The following is a 20,289-nucleotide window of genomic DNA, read 5'->3' as shown; positions in this document are numbered from 1 at the left end:
TTGTCCACCAGGGTTTGGATGCATGTTTGGAGTCCGGTCAGCTCTCCTTTTTTTACCCCAAGACAGGCTTGTCTCCTTCCAGGAGGTGAGCCGCGTCGGGGGGCCGGATCGAAACTCAGGGGGTGCGACCCATTTGGCGTCGCGTGGCTCGGTGACGTAAAACCACCCTGATTGCCACCCCTTCAGGGTCTCCACAAAGGAGCCCTCGAGCCACAGGACGTTGGCCATCTTGCCAACCATGGCACCGCCGCACTCCGCCTGGCTGCCGCGCACCACCTTTGGCTGGACGTTGAAAGTCTTAAGCCATAGGCCGAAATGGGGGCGGATGCGGAGGAACGCCTCACACACGATGATAAACGTCGAGATGTTGAGGACGAAGTTCGGGGCCAGATCGTGGAAATCCAGGCCGTAGTAGAACATGAGCCCCCAGAAAAATGGATGCAGAGGGAAGCCCAGTCCGCGGAGGAAATGGGGGAGGAATACCACCCTCTCATGGGGCCTAGGAGTGGGGATGAGCTACCCCTTTTCGGGAAGCCGGTGCGCGATGTAGCTAGCCAGATATCCGGCCTTCCTCAGCTTTTTGATGTGTCCCTCCGTGACAGAGGAGACCATCCACTTGCCTCCCGCTCCGGACATGACTGGAGAAGGTTGAGGTGGTAGTGCGGACTTCGGCGCTGGAGCTCGAGTGCGCAAGAATGAATAGGCGAAGGAGGAAGAAAGCATGGGTGAAAAGGTGGATCCTTATCCCCTTATATGGGTGGACGCAACTACATGTCCCCACCATCCTGGTGAAACTCGCTTATCTCCAAGTGCCGTAATCAAAGGCGCGGTTGGGTTACCCACACCCATATTGATGAGAATCCCGGAATAAGGGGACACGATCTCTGCTTTGACAAGACGTGCCAAGGAAACTGCCTCGCATAACGCGCTGAGGTGGGATAATGAAATGACCCGGATAATGGCTTGGCCGTGGTGTGTCACGCTACGGAATACGTCAGCAGATTAGATTTGTGTAAATATTATTCTCTCTATGGCAATATGTGGAAAACTTATTTTGCAGAGCCGGACACTATCTTTGTGTTTAAAATCTTCTATAAAGTACTTGGAGGAGGAACCCTCCTTGCAATGCCGAAGACAATCTGCGCCCTGGACTCATCGTCATTGAAGCCTGGTTCAGGGGATACTGAGGGAGTCCTGGATTAGGGGGTGTTCGGATAGCCGAACTATACCTTCAAGCCGGACTCCTGGACTATGAAGATACAAGATTGAAGACTCCGTCCCATGTCCGGAAGGGACTTTCCTTGGCGTGGAAGGCAAGCTTGGCGATACGGATGTTCAGATCTCCTACCATTGTAACCGACTCTATGTAACCCTAACCCTCTCCGATGTCTATATAAACCGGAGGGTTTTAGTCCGTAGGACAACATACACATCAACAATCATACCATAGGCTAGCTTCTAGGGTTTAGCCTCTCTGATCTCGTGGTAGATCTACTCTTGTACTACCGATATCATCAATATTAATCAAGCAGGACGTAGGATTTTACCTCCATCGAGAGGGCCCGAACCTGGGTAAAACTTCGTGTCCATTGCCTCCTGTTACCATCCGGCCTAGACGCACAGTTGGGACCCCCTACCCAAGATCCGTTGGTTTGACACCGACACACATCTTTATAAAGAAGGAGTAGATGGTGTTAGTAGACGTTGTGTACCGAAGCATGAACAGGAACAGATCCTACGCAAGTGCCACTCTGAAACTTATGGAGGACACCACGCGGGAGATAGAACTGCACATAAGGTATTGCAATCAGGTTTTTATTGGCCTACTCTCTTCAAGGATGCCCGTAAGTTTGTCCTATCTTGTGATGAATGTGAAAGAATTGGTAATATTAGTAGACGTCAAGAAATGCCTATGAACTATTCACTTGTTATTGAACCATTTGATGTTTGGGGCTTTGATTATATGGGACCTTTTCCTGCCTCTAATGGATATACACATATTTTAGTTGACGTTGATTATGTTACTAAGTGGGTAGAAGCTATTCCAACTAGTAGTGTTGATCATAACACTTCTATTAAAATGCTTAAAGAAGTTATTTTTCCGAGGTTTGGAGTCCCTAGATATTTAATGACTGATGGTGGTTCACATTTTATTCATGGTGCTTTCCGTAAAATGCTTGCTAAATATGATGTCAATCATAGAATTGCATCTCCGTATCACCCACAGTCTAGTGGTCAAGTAGAATTGAGTAATAGAGAACTCAAATTAATTTTGTAAAAGGCTGTCAATAGGTCTAGAAAGAATTGGTCCAAGAAACTTGATGATGCATTATGGGCCTATATAACTGCATATAAAAATCCTATGGGCATGTCTCCGTATAAAATGGTATATGGAAAAGCATGTCACTTACCTCTCGAACTAGAACATAAGGCATATTGGGCTATTAAAGAGCTCAATTATGATTTCAAACTTGCCGGTGAAAAGAGGTTATTTGATATTAGCTCTCTAGATGAATGGAGAACCCAAGCTTATGAAAATGCCAAGTTGTTTAAAGAAAAGGTTAAAAGATGGCATGCCAAAAGGATACAAAAGCGTGAGTTTAATGTAGGTGATTATGTATTGCTATACAACTCTCGTTTAAGATTTTTTGCAGGTAAACTTCTCTCTAAATGGGAAGGCCCCTATGTTATCGAGGAGGTCTATCGTTCTGGGGCCATAAAAATCAACAACTTCGAAGGCACAAATCCAAAGGTGGTAAACGGTCAAAGAATCAAACATTATATCTCAGGTAATCCCATAAATGTTGAAACCAATATTATTGAAACCGTAACCCCGGAGGAATACATAAGGGACACTTTCCAGAACGTTTCAAACTCCGAAAAGGAATAGGTATGTGGTATGGTAAGTAAACTGATTGCAAAACAATTTTTAAGGCAATATTTCTCCGTTTTGGAATATTTAGAAAAATAGAAAATTAAGTAGCAGTCCAGGAAGGACACGAGGGCCCCACGATGGTGGAGGGCCCCCCTACCTCGTGAGCACCTCGTGTGCCTTCCGGACTCCTTTTTCTTGCATGATACATATTTTGGTCGGTAAAAATTCACTATATATTCTCCCGAAGGTTTTGACTCCCGTATCACGCAAATATCCTCTGTTCTTGTTTTGGGTTGTTCTCTGTCAGGGTTGTCAAGGCCAGGCATCATGTCGTTCCCCTCCTCCAACAACGGTGACAAATATGCCTGGCTAATGAAGATAGAGCTGAAGAAGGAAGAACCCATGGAGATTAACAAGGATGAAGGGATCAAGAAGGCCACGGAGAACCAAGCTCCGGCAATAGAAGACATCCTTCCACTTGATCACAACCTTCTTACCCCAACTGAGATCGAAGCTTTCCAAATGATTGAGTTAACTTGTATTCAAAACAAGTATCTCACAAGTGAAAATATTTTGTTGAAGGAGCATATCTTTGCACTCAAGGGCATTATTCGCAAGCTAGAGAACCTCTTACGCTCGATGTGCGACTATCCATCACCTCCATCTTCACCAACCAAGGATATATAATAACATGGGTATGGGCACTCCCCTTGGCAACTTCCAAGCTTGGGGGAGGTGCCCCGGTATCGTATCACAGTCACAACTCATATCTTTACCGTTTTCCTTAGTTCGATCTTATTAGTAGTATTTTGATCTAGTAGAATAAAGTTTATGGCATGATCTAGTTTTGAGTTTTGCCTTATGATCTTTCTATGTAATCGAGTCCGTGAGCTATATAATAAAGATTAGTGTTGAGTCAAGGGCTTGATTTTCTTGCTATGATCTTGGGTGAACAAAAGAAAAGAGAAAAAGAATAAGAAGAAACAAAAGTTCAGATTGATCTTATTGATAGTAATGACTTCACATAGAAAGAGTGTGACGATTAAAAGTTGTTGGGAGTTGGCATACATAGATTTGGTCATCGTTGCAATTAATAAGAAGTAATAAGGAAAGAAAGGTTTCACATATAAATATACTATTATCGGCATCTTTTATGATTGGGAGCACTCATCAAAATATGACATGCTAAAGAGTTGATGTTGGACAAGGAAGACAACGTAATGGGTTATATTTTCTTATATCTGAGATAAAGTATGTTGTCATGGATCATCCAACATGTTGAGCTTGCCTTTCCCCCTCTTGCTAGCCAAATTCTCAGCACCAAGTAGAGATACTACTTGTGCTTCCAAATACCCTTAAAACCAATTTTGCCATGAGAGTCCACCATATCTACCTATGGATTGAGTAAGATCCTTCAAGTAAGTTGTCATCGGTGCAAATCAATAAGAATTGCTCTAAATATGTATGATTAGTGTGGGAGAAATAAGCTTTATACGATCTTGTGATGTGGAAATAATAAAAGCGATGGACTGCATAATAAAGGTTCATATCACAAGGGGTAATATAAAGTGACGTTCTTTCGCATTAAGATTTTGTGCATCCAACCATAAAAGCGCATGGCAACCTCTGCTTCCCCTTGCGAAGGGCCTATCTTTTATTATTAGCTTCTACCTTATGCAAGTGTCATGGTGATCTTCACCTTTCCTTTTTCATTTTATCCTTTGGCAAGCCCAGCATGTTGGAAAGAACCTGATATATATATCTAATTAGATGTAGGGGGGCACGAGTTATTATTGTTGACATTACCCTCAAGGTAAAAGGTTGTGGGGCGAGACTATAAGCCCCTATCTTTCTCTGTGTCCGATTAAAACTCCGTAACCACAAGTATTGCGTGAGTGTTAGCAACTATGAAGGACTAGATGATAGTTGAGTAAGTGGACTTGCTTTTAGCTCTGACATAGACTCTTTCTGATGTTATGATAAATTGCAATTGCTTCAATGACTGAGGTTATAGTTTGTTGGTTCTCAATAAGGGTTCTGATTCATACTTTTGCATTGTGAATAGATCATCACTTGAACATAAGTAATCATATGACAATATATGTAGTTGTTATGAGAATAATCATGATGCCTTCATGTCTGTATTTTATTTTTATCGACGCCTCTACCTCTAAACATGGGGACATATTTATTGTTATCGGCTTTCGCTTGAGGACAAGCGACGTCTAAGCTTGGGGGAGTTGATACATCCATTTTGCATCATGCTTTTATATCAATATTTATTGCATTATGGGCTGTTATTTCACACTATGTCACAATACTCATGGCTATTCTCTCTTATTTTACAAGGTTTACATAAGGAGGGAGAATGCCGGCAGCTGGAATTCTGGGCTGGAAAAGGAGCAAACATTAGAGACCTATTCTGCACAACTCCAAAAGTCCTCAAACTCCACGGAATACCTTATAATAAATAATGAAAAATCCTCGCCAAAGATGAAGACCAGGGGGCCCACACCCTGTCCACGAGGGTGGGGGCGCCCCCCTAGGGCGTGCCCCCTACCTCGTGGGCCCCCTGGTGGCTCTTCGATGACCATCTTCTGCTATATGAAGTCTTTCGTTGAGAAAAAAACGGGAGGCAACCTTTCGGGATGAAAGTCCGCCGCCACGAGGCGGAACCTTGGCGGATCCAATCTAGAGCTTCGGCAGAGCTGTTCTGCCAGGGAAACTTCTCTCCCGGAGGGGGAAATCATCGCCATCGTCATCACCAACGCTCCTCTCATCAGGAGAGGGTAATCTCCATCAACATCTTCATCAGCACCATCTCATCTCAAAACCCTAGTTCATCTCTTGTATCCAATTCTTGTCTCTGTCCGGGATTGGTGCTAGTAGGTTGCTAGTAGTTTTAATTACTCCTTGTAGTTGATGCTAGTTGGTTTAATTGGTTGAAGATCATATGTTCAGATCCTTTATGCATATTATTACCCCTCTGATTATGAACATGAATATGCTTTGTGAGTAGTTACGTTTGTTCCTGAGGACAAGGGAGAAGTCTTGCTATTAGTAGTCATGTGAATTTGGTATTCATTCGATATTTTGATGAGATGTATGTTGTCTAGCCTCTAGTGGCGTTATGTGAATGTCGACTACATAACACTTCACCATTATTTGGGCCTAGAGGAAGGCATTTGGAAGTAATAAGTAGATGATGGGTTGCTAGAGTGACAGAAGCTTAAACCCTAGTTTATGCGTTGCTTCGTAAGGGGCTGATTTGGATTCATATGTTTCATGCTATGGTTAGGTTTACCTTAATACTTTTGTTGTAGTTGCGGATGCTTGCAATAGAGGTTAATCATAAGTGGGATGCTTGTTCAAGTAAGAACAGCACCCAAGCACTGGTCCACCCACATGTCAAATTACCAAAGTACCGAACGCAAATCATATGAACGTGATGAAAACTAGCTTGACGATATTCCCATGTGTCCTCGGGAGCACTTTTCCTTATATACGAGTTTGTCCAGGCTTGTCCTTTGCTATAAAAAGGATTGGGCCACCTTGCTGCACTTTATTTACTTTTGTTACTTGTTGCTCGTTACAAATTATCTTATCACAAAACTATCTATTACCACTTATTTCAGTACTTGCACAGAATACCTTGCTGAAAACCGCTTATCATTTCCTTCTGCTCCTCGTTGGGTTTGACACTCTTACTTATCGAAAGGACTTCAATAGATCCCCTATACTTGTGGGTCATCAATGCTCGCGGTGGGTATCGTTATTTTCTGACCTTCACATATGATTTGAGTAGATATGGGTATATCTACTTAGTGAAACATAAGTCAGAAACATTTGAAAAGTTCAAAGAATTTCAGAGTGAAATAGAAAATCATCGTAAAAATAAAATAAAGTTTCTACGATCTGATCATGGAGGTGAATATTTGAGTTATGAGTTTGGCCTTCATTTGAAATAATATGGAATATTTTCGCAACTCACGCCACCTAGAACACCACAGCGTAATGGTGTGTCCAAACGTCATAATCGCACTTTATTAGATATGGTGCGATCTATGATGTCTCTTACTGATTTACCGCTATCGTTTTGGGGTTATGCTTTAGACGGCTGCATTCGCGTTAAATAGGGCACCATCGAAATCCGTTGAGACGACACCATATGAACTATGGTTTGGCAAGAAACCCAAGTTGTTGTTTCTTAAAGTTTGGGGCTGCGATGCTTATGTGAAAAAGCTTCAACCTGATAAGCTCGAACCCAAATCGGAGAAATGTGCCTTCATAGGATATCCAAAGGAGACTGTTAAGTACACCTTCTATCACAGATCCGAAGGCAAGATATCCGTTGCTAAGAATGGATCCTTTCTAGAGAAGGAGTTTCTCTCGAAAGAAGTGAGTGGGAGGAAAGTAGAACTTGATGAGGTAACTGTACCTTCTCCCTTATTGGAAAGTAGTTCATCACAAAAATCAGTTCCATTGATTCCTACACCAATTAGTTAGGAAGCTAATGATGATGATCATGAAACTTATGATCAAGTTACTACCAGACCTCGTAGGTCAACCAGAGTAAGATCCGCACCAGAGTGGTACGGTAATCTTGTTCTGGAGGTCATGTTACTTGACCATGACAAACCTATGAACTATGAGGAAGCGATGATGAGCCCAGATTCCGCAAAATGGCTTGAGGCCATGAAATCTAAGATGGGATCCATGTATGAGAACAAAGTATGGACTTTGGTTGACTTGCCCGATGATCAGCAAGCAATAGAGAATAAATGGATCTTCAAGAAGAAGACTGACGCTGACGGTAATGTTACTGTCTACAAAGCCCGACTTGTTGCGAAAGGTTTTTGACAAGTTCAAGGAGTTGACTATGATGAGACCTTCTCACCCGTAGCGATGCTTAAGTGTGTCCGAATCATGTGAGCAATTGTCGCATTTTGTGATTATGAAATTTGGCAAATGGATGTCAAAACCGCATTCAATTCCGTCCGCGATTAAGTCAAGGAGGGATACATAGAGATTTGCAAGATACATATGGATCTGAATGTTGCAGACCCATTGACTAAGCCTCTCTCACGAGCAAAACATGATCAGCACCAAGACTCCATGGGTGTTAGAATCATTACTATGTAATCTAGATTATTGGCTCTAGTGCAAGTGGGAGACAGAAGGAAATATTCCCTAGAGGCAATAATAAAGTTGTTATTTATCTTTCCTTATATCATGATAAATGTTTATTATTCATGCTAGAATTGTATTAACTGGAAACTTAGTACATGTGTGGATACATAGACAACCAGAGTGTCCCTAGTGTGCCTCTAGTTGACTAGCTCGTTAATCAAAGATGGTTAAGTTTCCTAGCCATATTCATGTGTTGTCATTTGATGAACGGGATCGATTCATTAGAGAATGTTGTGATGGACAAGACCCATCCGTTAGCTTAGTATAATTATCATTTAGTTTTTCTGCTATTGCTTTCTTCATGACTTATACATGTTCCTCAGACCATGAGATTATGCAACTCCCGAATACCGGAGGAACACCTTGTGTGCTATCAAACATCACAACGTAACTGGGTGATTATAAAGATGCTTTACAGGTGTCTCCAATGGTCACTACAAAAAAAATACACTTCTATGATGATACTGTTTGTCACAGTAGGTCGCGTTTTTTGTCATGCATGTACATCCATGACAATTTTATGACAGAATCAAGATAGTCATACCTGTGCTGTCGTAGAAGTGTTCCATGACATTACCAAAATTATCATCACAGAAGTGTCCACTTCCATGACGATAAATCGCGCGTCACAGAAGTGCTTTCGTCAAGGGTGACCGACACGTGGCATCCACCATAACGGAACACCGTTAAGCTATTGGGTTCGGTTTTGGATCCGATAACCCTTTAATAGCCGGGACCAATGGGAAATTTCTACGTGTAAAATTCTGATTGGCTGGAGGGAACACCTGTCAGCTCGTCAGTGGGCCAGATGTCGCCCGTCCATTGGAGGATACATGCCTACGATACGTTGACACGTCGCTGGGCCCAACAAAGGCCCATATAGGTTAAAAAGGCCGGCCCAGTCAAAGGCATGTAGTACTTACTCACGTACTAGTGGGCCAGCCCAATAACGGCCTGCTTAATAAAGGCCCATTTATGGCCCGAAGCCAGATCTGGTGTGTTAATTGTTCGCCGAATATTTGGGCCCATTTACGGCCCGAAGCTAGATCTGGCCCTTAATTGTTCGCCGAATATTTGGGCCCAATTGCAACCCAATGACTTTCGGCCTGTTAGAGTCCCGATGTAGACATGGGCCCATTTCAGCCCGGTGTGACTTTCGGCTTGGGAATGGCTCGTGCTGCCCATGGGCCATATATGGTCCGACGGGACATCAGGCCCACTAACGGCCCGTGATAAAGGTGGCAACAGTTAAGCCCAACGTGACTTTGGGCCTGTTAAAGGCATGTCGCATGATTCGGCCTATTGATGTATGTACTAAGCTTTCGGCCTCTTAAAGGCCTATGATATCAGTGGGCCAACTAAGGCCCGAGATATGTTTCGGCCTGGTAACTGCCCGTGATATAGCTGGGCCCAAAAAGGCCCGGTCTACATTTCAGCCTGTTGAAGGCCCGTCGACAACTAGTGAAAATTGAGACCCAACATGCATTTCGGCCTGCTAAAGGCCCATGGTTTCATCTGGGCCGTAACAGGCGAGTACAATATTCAGCTTGTTAATGGCCCAACGCTACCTCGGCCAAACTAAGCGCTGGGTCCACAAAAGGCCCAACTAAAATATAGGCCAGTGTAAGTTGTGGGCCTCACGCAAAGTGTGAAGGCCCCAATCATTCGGGCCCAAGAAAGATGCAGGCCGGCCCAATTGTGGCCCACTAAAAACCAGGCCCGTTAGAGGCGAATGTTTCGGCCTGGTCGACTACATCTGATTTTTTTCAGATAGCGAATGATGGCAGTAACTAGTAGGAATTAAGAACAAACCTACTCTATACAATAAAGAAATTACGACATAGTAACTAAGAATAAACCTACACTATACAATAAAGGATTTATGGTATATTACATCCACTGGGCATCAAAGTTCGCCACCAGTGATCATAAAGCGCAATGAAGAAGCATATTACAAAAACTGGGCTCCATTGCAACGTAACAAAATAATACTGAACCGAGACCACTTCCAAGACAGTTCAAGAAAGGTTAGTCTTGCGCGGCAAGTGCTGCGCAAGCTGCTGAGCAAGGCTATGAGACCGGCCTAGCATGTCGGTCATAGCTTCCAGGTGTAGCTGTTTAGCGATGAGGTTCTCATTGGTGTTCTCCGCAGTCTTTCTTAGAGATAGGACTTCTAGTCGAAGTTGAGTTGCAGAATGCTTTTCTGCTAGAACCTGGGACTTAAGAAGTCGAACTGATTCAGACAACAAATTCTGTGAGCTTGTCTGACTGCTAGTCTCAAGTAACTTGAACACTGCATCAAGACAAGACTTTGGGGTTGTCTCGCTATCTTCAAGATGTTTTGCCTTCTTTGCTGCAATATCTGTTGGGTTTGTCTCACAGCCTTCAGCAGACTTGTGCATGCCATCAGGCATATCAACCTAAAACAAAGCAGAGAGATGACAGGTTTTGCACGTGTATAAACAAAGATGATAACTGTGTTGTCAATTCCATCCAATTTTAAATTAGAAAATAAAGAGTAAGTTCAAAATATCAATAGCATAATTTGGCATTGTTCATAATGCGGGGAGCTTCACCACACTACTGGATTACCATGTCAACATAACAAGCATAGACGAAGGGCAAAGAAAATCATTGTATCTATTTTGGTTAATGTGCATGGCATGTTGTTCATATCATCAGCCACATCAGTAAGATAAAACAGGAGATGACAAGGTGCAAACGTGGGCTGCTTCACCACACACTGGATTATAGATCCACAAAAACAAGCATACATATAGGGAGTATTGAGTAATGTGCGTGGTATGAATAAGGAATTTGGTTTTACAAGTAAAACTTAGAACTTACGGTTCTTGCGAACATGCATTTTGGTAGAAACATCAAACTAAACAGCAGTAAACGATAGGGAGTATGAGCAAATTAAACAGCAGTTGAGGATAAAGGCTTTAGAAGGACTGACTTACATTAACAGTTAACACCGGCTTTATAATGCCCTTCTCCATGTCAAGGGAAGGATAACTCAAGAATTTTAGCACATAATCTTCTTCATAAGCATTGCATGTACTCTACATTTTTAGAGACTAATTATAGATATGATAATACTGGAAGGGATAGAGGATAATGAAGATAAGATGCAGATTGATGCTACATAATCAACTACCAATCCCTGGAAGTACAAGCGTTACAGGACAAAATGTACTGACAAGAGCAATGGGCTACACTTCTGCACTGGCATTGTCTGCGTATTCTACTTTTTGGTAAGATTAAATATAGATCTGATCTTTTTTAGTAAATGGTGGGCAAAGGAGATAAGATGCAGAATGCTACACAACGGACCAATCCCTCTTCCCATAATACAAGAGTGTTTTGAACACTGGTGTACTATACAAAACATTCTTATATTATGGGACGGAGGGAGTAGCTGTTAATGTAAGTATAGTGATAGACGATGTTCAGTCCTTACAAGAGGACTGCAGAGCTAAACCTCTTCAAAAGCATTGGGTTGATTCTAAATTTATGTAAGAGTCCATACGGATCTTATAATGTCCACCAAATGGACCATAATGAGGCTAACATGTGCAGTGATGCTACATAATCAAACAACTATGAAAGTAAGTATGGTCATACAGGGCAAGAGGTACTCACAAGAGCAATGCAGTATGCAGTATAGTTGCGAGATTCTGTGGTCCCTTGAGAATGAATATTCTTTTGCTAACAGTTTTCGTACAAGTGAGACGTTAAGGCAAATGCAGAAATGTAGTTCAAATTATGATGTGATATCATAGACAGTATCTTACGCTGCAGCCGAGACCAATGTGTAACAAGATTATTCCAGTCACCATCGGATAAATGTAGCACCGAAGACTTTACAGAAATTTTGTTTAGAGGCTTGCCATCGAAGTGCGCTTGCCTCAGGTAGGAACGATACTTCATCAACGAGTGCTTGAAAAGCGCAACCAACCCTTGCTCATCTTCACAATCCAGTTTGGTCCTTGCCTATTTAAAAGAATGAAATCTTGTGTCTTCTGTCAACAGAAACATATGCAGTAATGACCATGAATAACATTAGTACATTACTTACACGTAAGTTGCGGAGGAAGACTGGAAATTGTTCTGTGTCTGTGGTATAATATTTCCATGAAGGAAAGATGCGCACAGAGTTCCTGACAACAATATAAGCTTCGTCTTCTAAACTGGGAAGAAATGGAACAGGGGTTCTATTTGCTACAATTTGGGGCTCTCTCTGGTTCGAAAAGGGATTTGGCAACTGGATTTGGTGTACTCTTTGCTGGAATGGGGGTTTTGCGTCGTAGAGTTGGTGCTATGTCAACTGGCATAATCATACTGTTTGCTGCAACTAGGGTCTGCTGAGTTGGGGAATCAGAAATGACTAGTTTAGTAGGGCTAGAGTCTGCTAGAGTTGGGGTGTTTTGTGGGTCAGGTAATATTGCAACTACACCTAATGGGATATTTGATTTATTAGGTGACACTACCTTTTCCAAATACTTTGCTTGTGCTGCTCCATGATCAGCAATCACCCTCTTCCTTTTGAATGTCTGATACACAAGAACAACATTTGAATGGATAAATATGGTATGATGACAGATGGAATATGTACTGAAAATGGATAGGCAGGGCGTATTCACATACACGATGTGTAAACTAAGCTAATGGAAGTTCAACAAAGTAGGAGCAATACAAAGCATCAGTTGCAAGATATGTGCGACCAATATAACCTTGGAAAGTTAGAGCAAGCACCTTGATGGGTGAATAAGATAGGGCATCTTCCTCTGACTCCTCCACTAGGGAGCTACATTGACTTAGGTCTCCCTCTAGCTCAGAATCACTGTTAGGATCATATTCTGAGCATGAATCTTTAGGTGGAGAGCATTTACATTGCATTGCATCCAGACTTGATTTCAGTCCCTTAATGCCAAGTTTGACAGCCATGGCATTTTTCTACTTTTTTATTTTCATGCGTGCAAGCTCATAATCATTAAGATGTTGTTCAGAATCTGAGATTCATGAAAACATAAAAAGTAGTCATATTATCTATGGAATGCATTGCGGATTCAACTCGAAGAGTGTCTTCCTATAAACCCCTGCATATGCAAAGTTCACCCCCCAACCGTGCCGACCAGACCACACACAGAAATACAAAACCCTTATGTCTCTATAACAGGCAGACACACATTTCAAAACTGAAGTAGGAACATTAGAATCATATGAAATTCGTATTTGAACAAATAAACTAAGGAATTATAAGTGGCATACTGTTTAGCTTTAAGGGTGGAGTGTTGGTAGTGCGACACAAAGCAAGTAGGCAGATTGTATTCCATGTAAAATATCGAAGCTTATGTAAAAGCTGGAAATGACACTTTCTTTCTATACAATGTAGTGTTCGTTGCCCACACATGATGGAAGATATCACATAGAGAAATACTATTCACTCATGTCTATGGTTCCAGTATTTAGAAACAGGGTGGTCCACCCTAAAAGAATATTGACAACAAATATGACAAGGCAAGCATAGATGTAGTGAATAAATCATTTACTTGTGAGCTTACTAGGACAAGTATATAGAATTGTAACTGCAGTAAGAGACCGTCCAAAATCCTCCTAGAGTCATGCCGTCCGAGGACGGCAAGTCGCCGGCAAGGCAGGCGGCTGGGGGCGAGTAGAGATCGGAAGCGCGCAGCAGAACAGAGGGGAATCGGGGCCTGGGACGACCCAAATTCCCAGGGTGGGCCAGCCCACCATGTGCACCCTGTAGATATACACACCCGAGCGGCGAACATGCGTTTTCGAAATTAATTTAGGAACATTTAGCTGACTAATTAAATGACTCTTTTTTAATAATATCAGATTCGTATTGAACAACTAAGCTTGTTTAGCTTGATGGTTGGAGAAGTGCTATTATGACACGAAGCACGTATTCTGATCTTATAGTGATCATAAAAGGGGGAAACTCTAAGCATATTTTTTTGGCAAAAGAGGGTTTACCCTCCGATTTCTATTAAAGAAACCACCACGGAACCAACATGATCAATTAAACCGTATTATGATTGTGCCATGGCAGATTTGAAGCTGCAAACCGGAGAAATGATATTTAGCAGCCATTGTTTGCTTCGAACTAAGAACTAAATTCTAAGAGCTGAAAATAAAGTAGAGTAACCAAGTTAAGATCTATTTTCTGGTTGAGATCAAAAGGTTGAAGAGATATGAAGTACCACCTCTCTTGCGGCACCGTGTAGGCATCGGGGGTGCGATGGTTGTCGGTAGCATTGAAGCAGATCTACAATGGTAGACAGGTGCATCGGGGGATAAGTCTCGTTGCGGTGGAAGAGAAGGTCGTGTGAGCGGCCCCGACAAAGAGGACGACGGCGCCGATGAAGCGAGAGGACGTGACGCAAGGCTCTTGGTCCGTCGCCGTGGATGAGAAACGTCCATCTCTAGTAGTGGACGACACGGTCTTGGTAGGCGCTCTGGCATGGTGGAGGACGGTGGCGATGGATGTGGTGGAGGACAGCGGCGATGGATGGGGTGGCGGGCAAAGGCTGGTGTGGGGATGGTGTTCTAGCGCGGACGGTGTATGAATGGGAAAATGGAGGGAGAGGTATGGGGAACCATGTTTTTGGGACACGCCTGTATGAAATATGGGAAAGTTACGAACTTATCCCCGTTTAAAATTTGGACGTCTCATCGGTTGGGGATACGACGGTAATCTCACATCTCGCCAATATTTCCCAGAGCGATTTCGAGTGAGGAGAGGGTGGTTGGCGCCCACGGTGTATGAACGGGGCTGACAGGTAGGGTGGTTGTGTCACGTCTGAGTGAAGTTACAAACCTGCCCCTATTGACAATATTTGCCTACATCGATTTTGGTTGAGTCGAGTTTGTTTTGCCGCCCACCGTGTATGAATGGGGAATGGAGGGAGAAACAGAGGTCTTTCGGACGAGCTTGAATCAAATGTGTTTTGCCGCCCATGTTTGGTGCCCACCATGTCGGAATGGGCTCAGAGGCGACCGTGTCACGTCTAATTGAAGTTACTAACCTACCCCTATTTAGAGCAGTGGAAATCGGGTCAATGGATTGTCCGTGTAATGGGTAGACAGTAATTTCCATCTCCCAAACACTTGGCTTCGGGCAGCCAACGTGGGAGTGGACATTTTGCCGCTTATTTTCGAATTTTGGTACAATAAGCATCCATGTTTACCCTGGCAACTAAATTCGAATCCATTTTGTATTCCTATACGAATCTTTATAAATCATTCTATTTGTTTTTATATATCTTCAAAAGGATGACAAAGATGTATTCCATTGTCATATATGAATATGGTTTACAAATGCCGATACTCAAATTCAGAAGCTAGAATCCAGTTTAAGGTGAATTTGAATATTTGGAACACTTCATGTCCAACTCAAATGTCACACGCAACATAATGTGTACTCCCATTTAGATATGTACACAAGCGATGTATCAAGATTCAAATACCGAGTCAATCAACCAAGAATGTACATAACTAACAGACATATAAACACTTATAGAGTATATGGATCAATAATATCAACTAACATACATAAGCCAGGCCGCTGTACTTTTTTTGCTACAACAACATCCTTTTTTTACCAAGCGACTACAATATCTTGGCCCTTCCCAATATGTGCCACTTATGGTACATCTATACTACTATTATTGTTGAATGCACATTCAGACCGATTGGCATATTTGTAGGTCTGGCACAACAATCAAAATGAAATGTCTCCGAGTCTTATCAATTAATATAGACTTGTGCTCAAATAAAATTACAAACCAAAAAACAAAAAACAAAAAACAATTATTACATGATCTCTAAAACAAATGGTTTGATTGATTACATGAACAGACAACACAAAGGTTATTCAAGGATGGAAAGAACATTTCACCTATGATTTACCAAGTGAGAATTTAATTTCCTTTTTTTCCTTCAGGACCTTAACAATGTGGTCAGTCTCAGCTTGCTTCATTTTGAAATCCACCAAATATTTAATGGTTGTCTTGAGTACTGCTTGTGATTGTGCGGTTTGCTTCCTCAACATGTCAACTTCATCTCTAAGTGCAGAAGCAAAATCTCTTTCTACCACTAGTTTAGGCTCTAGAGCATCAGCAGTTGGCAATTCATAATGCACAATTGGGCGGGTGCCAATGCTGTGGGATGATACAACGTCCATGGGGACCTCGCTCTTTGATCTTGGGCTAACCTGTTTTGCCATTAAAGTTCTGATTGGATTCAGAAAAGTTAAAGTTAGCAAAACATCTCAACTCGGAGTTATAACAGTAATCCAGTTAAACAAACAAGGAATTAAAGAGTTTCAATTGGATGATGCAAAGTAGTTATTAACATCATTGTAACCTGTTGTTGTAGCAGCAAAGCAGTTAAACAAACAAGTAGCTATTTAAGTTTAGGCAAACAGGTAATTCTTAACAGTAAGTATCAAACACATAGATAGGCACAGTCTATAATAGGATTAATAGGCTATGGCATTATGTAATTGGTAGCAAACTAAATTAAGCCAAGCAACGTAATTGAACAATTTTGCAATAAGTGGCTAACTAAAATTCTGAGAAGCAGGTAACTGAACTTATGCTAGTTCTTTGTACAGGCACACTGTAACTTGTTTTTCGCTTACAAGGTTGTATGAAGGAGTCCATGGCAACAATTGCTTGGATACGCAGTCCCAGTACTTCTTTCTTCCCACACTGCATTGGTAAGTCGAATGGTTAATCTGGTAAGATGGTGTGTCCTTGATATGTTATATGAGGAATTGTAGTCAGACTAGTTGTAGCCACACACATCACACTGGCTTTTACTGTATATTTCATGCGATTACTTTTGGCATATCGAGATCTAAGCAATCTACAATATGATGAAAAGACTGGCATCCTTCACATTATTGGCGAACTCAGTCCATAGAAACAAGCAATTCAACCATTCTGTGGGTAAATCAAAAGCGCCACTGGAATATTTTTCACTACCCCAATAATACACGCAAAAAGGGGCGACGCCACCATAGGGGCTGGTATGGGCGGCCGCCTCGGGTGGCTGGAAAGTGTGCACCTAGTTTGAGTCGTCCAGGTTGGCCCAGGCTAGTTTTCTTCGTCCCAACGCACGAGCAGGCAATGTAAAAAATGAAAAAAATGTTTCAATTTGGATGGGCCAATAACATAAGTGCAAGGCAGGCCCTATAGCAGTCTCGCGGCCCAAACGAGCGCCTCCCATATCGATCGACAGCAGGAAAAATCCCAATTCATTCGCTCCAGCCTCCAGTCTGGTTTGCTCCTAACCTAGCCGCCGCTGGACAAACCGACACAGCACTTCCTCGCGCCCTTGTTGGAGGGCGGTCGCCGGGCTTCAAGCGAACGGAAGGACAAGAAGATGAAGATCCAACCCTGGGTGTAGCCTGCGTGGGAGGCAGCGGTGGCAGCACGGGCATGGCATCGAGCTTGCACAAACGGACATTCGCAGCTTGCAAGAGTAGCATGCGCAACGAGCAGGTACATCACATCCCTGATTATATCTAATTCAACTCTTCAATTTCTGGCCAATAGTTAAACCTGACGGTGTTGAAAAACTGTTTGTATGTAGGGAATCTATGATAAAATGAAACCAATTTCTACTTATTTTATAACTCCCCTAATTAATACTGAAATGACTGAATCTGATGTATCTAATCAAGTTTCTGGTGCAAACATCCAAGCTCATGTTGTTCTTGAGCCTGGAGTGTCTAATGAACAGACTGCTAATGAAGGATTTGATGCAAACATTTTACATGCTCCTGGTGATGAACATATAGTGTCTAATGAGGGATCTAATGCAAGCATTTTACAAGCTCCCATTGAAGGATTTAGTATCTAATGATGATCTGCTATGTTGAGAGAGACATAGAGATTTGCAGGCATTGATGACAAGCAAAGTATAGTGCATTTTCATGGCTTGAGGAAACGACGAGGCCATCTATCAGAAAGTCCCCGTATAATGACAACATAGCATATATACTTTTCTAATCTATTGTTTGAAACTATTGGCATACTTGTGCAGGATGGATATATTGATATGCAGTTTGCGCACTGGTTATAGGTGCAATTACACTTCGATATTTTCAGCCAGAGAACAAATAATTCAAGCAGGTACAGACCATGTTTTTAGTCCTTGTACACCATGTTGCATTTTGTGTTTTTGGTGCTTGCATCATTTAGTGTTTATAATCCGAACTACTTTGGATCATTAGCTGGTTTTCAAAGTGCATGCAGCTTCACATTTCTCAAGTTATGTTGATTTCCGGAGTGCAAGTGCCTTCGTATTTTTTAAGTTAAATGTTCGCCCCTGGTAACTTGAATTCGTGGATCCGCCACTGCACACAAATCATACACGAATGCCAGTACGAACTAAATGAAATACAGGGACTTACACTAGCTCGTTATACAGGCTCACTGCAGCTCTGCTTGCGCTTGGGATGTTCCATGTACAAGTCCATGTTACCACTTGCTTGGATGTGCAGGCCTTGTGCTCCTTGCATCCCCCTCTGCATTTTTGACACAGCGAATAGTTGATCAAATAAGAGGAATCAACCTTGCTGTTGTACCGGAGGAAGGATACTTACAAGGTTATACGGGTGTGCAGGATGTGTACCAGATCCCGTAGCGCCGTCATGCTTCGCTAAAAAATGGATTTGCTTGTTTCGGATGATATCTCCAAAAGAAATACGAGTTAAAGTCAAAGTTGCATAGGTGTGTAAGCTAAGAGAGTAGTGAAAGGATATGCAATCATCGTCGGAACAGTGCACAAGGGAGTGATGTGTGGATACCTAGTTCAGGCCGGAGTTTGGGCATGCTCGCCTAGCTAGAGTGCGGGGTCACTTCAGAGCCGTTGAGGGTGATGCGCTGGCGTTGGCTGGCCGCGCAGGGATGCAGATCTTGAGTGGCAGTGGAGCACTATGATGCGGTGGACGAGACCGTTGGTGAAGCCCCGACGGTCTCGGGGGGCGGAGGTGCGACGATGTGCTCGATGAAGTAGACCCGGTGAGCTGGAAGATGGCATCGGTGAATCGCACCTGATGCGGTGGAAGTCGGTGTCTGTGAGGCACGTCGGTTGCGGCGGCCGACATTGTCGGTGGACCACCTGGTGCGATGGACGAGGGCGTAGATGAGGTATCTCCGGTGCGGTGGTGAAGCGTGACCGTCGTCTACGTTGTCGTCGTCCGGCACAGAGGTGGGGAAAGATATGAGACGAGGGGCGATTCGAACTTTGCTTGGGTTGGCGGCGAATTAGGGATTTGAGTAATCTGGGTGCGGAAGGGGACGGTGGAGAAGGGAGATTTTGCAGGGCTGGAATTGGGGCCACCAGATATTTCAATCCGAAACATGGAAGCGCGAACTTATTTTTTTGTCGTCCTTTTTCTGGGGGGGGGGAGGGGGAGGGAGGGAGGGTGGTGGGTGGGACGCAACTTCGGTGCCTTAAAGGCACCCGCCTTTGGGTCACTGACATGTGGGCCAGCCATCTCTTGGGCCCACATGTCATAGACACAAAGGTAGGTGCCTTAAGGCACCGAAGCATCGTCCGGGTGGGTGGCTGGGTGCTAAGCCACCGTACGACACACACGACCACCATGACACGACCCTAGTCTGCCTGGTGCGCCTACATTTGAGAGGAGATTTGAGAATGCAAACGAATCTTCTTTTATTTGCAAATGAATCTATATGTACTACCTTGCCTGTGTTTTCCTTGCAAATAATTAGTCATTCGAAACGAGATACTATAAATTAATTAAAGAGGAGTTATTTGAAAAAAACGAAATGGTATCCACGGTATCCACGCTAACGTGGATTAGAGTGAGTGTCACATAATTAGTTATTTGAATTAGAGTGTGTGTCACATAGTGATCTCCAATTCTAACGTGGATTTCGCATTTCACTGTATCCACGCTACTTTTTTAATACAAATTCATATGTATATTATCAACACCATGGTAGTGAGATTTTTTTTTTGATGGATTCAAACATATGACCTACAAAATAGCACAAGAAATCAATTCAATGTCAACTTTTTGAAACCTAGTATGGCACGAATTCGAAATAATTACCCATATGCATGGTCCTCAGTTCAAATCTTACAATGTACACAGAATTGAAACATCAATATTAAGTCTCGTACTATCTACATTCAAATGTTGTTTTAAGCCCCCC

The sequence above is a fragment of the Triticum aestivum genome, chromosome 5A (assembly GCF_018294505.1).
Source record: "Triticum aestivum cultivar Chinese Spring chromosome 5A, IWGSC CS RefSeq v2.1, whole genome shotgun sequence".
Lineage (NCBI taxonomy): Eukaryota > Viridiplantae > Streptophyta > Magnoliopsida > Poales > Poaceae > Triticum > Triticum aestivum.
Note: the sequence above shows the minus strand (reverse complement) of the source record.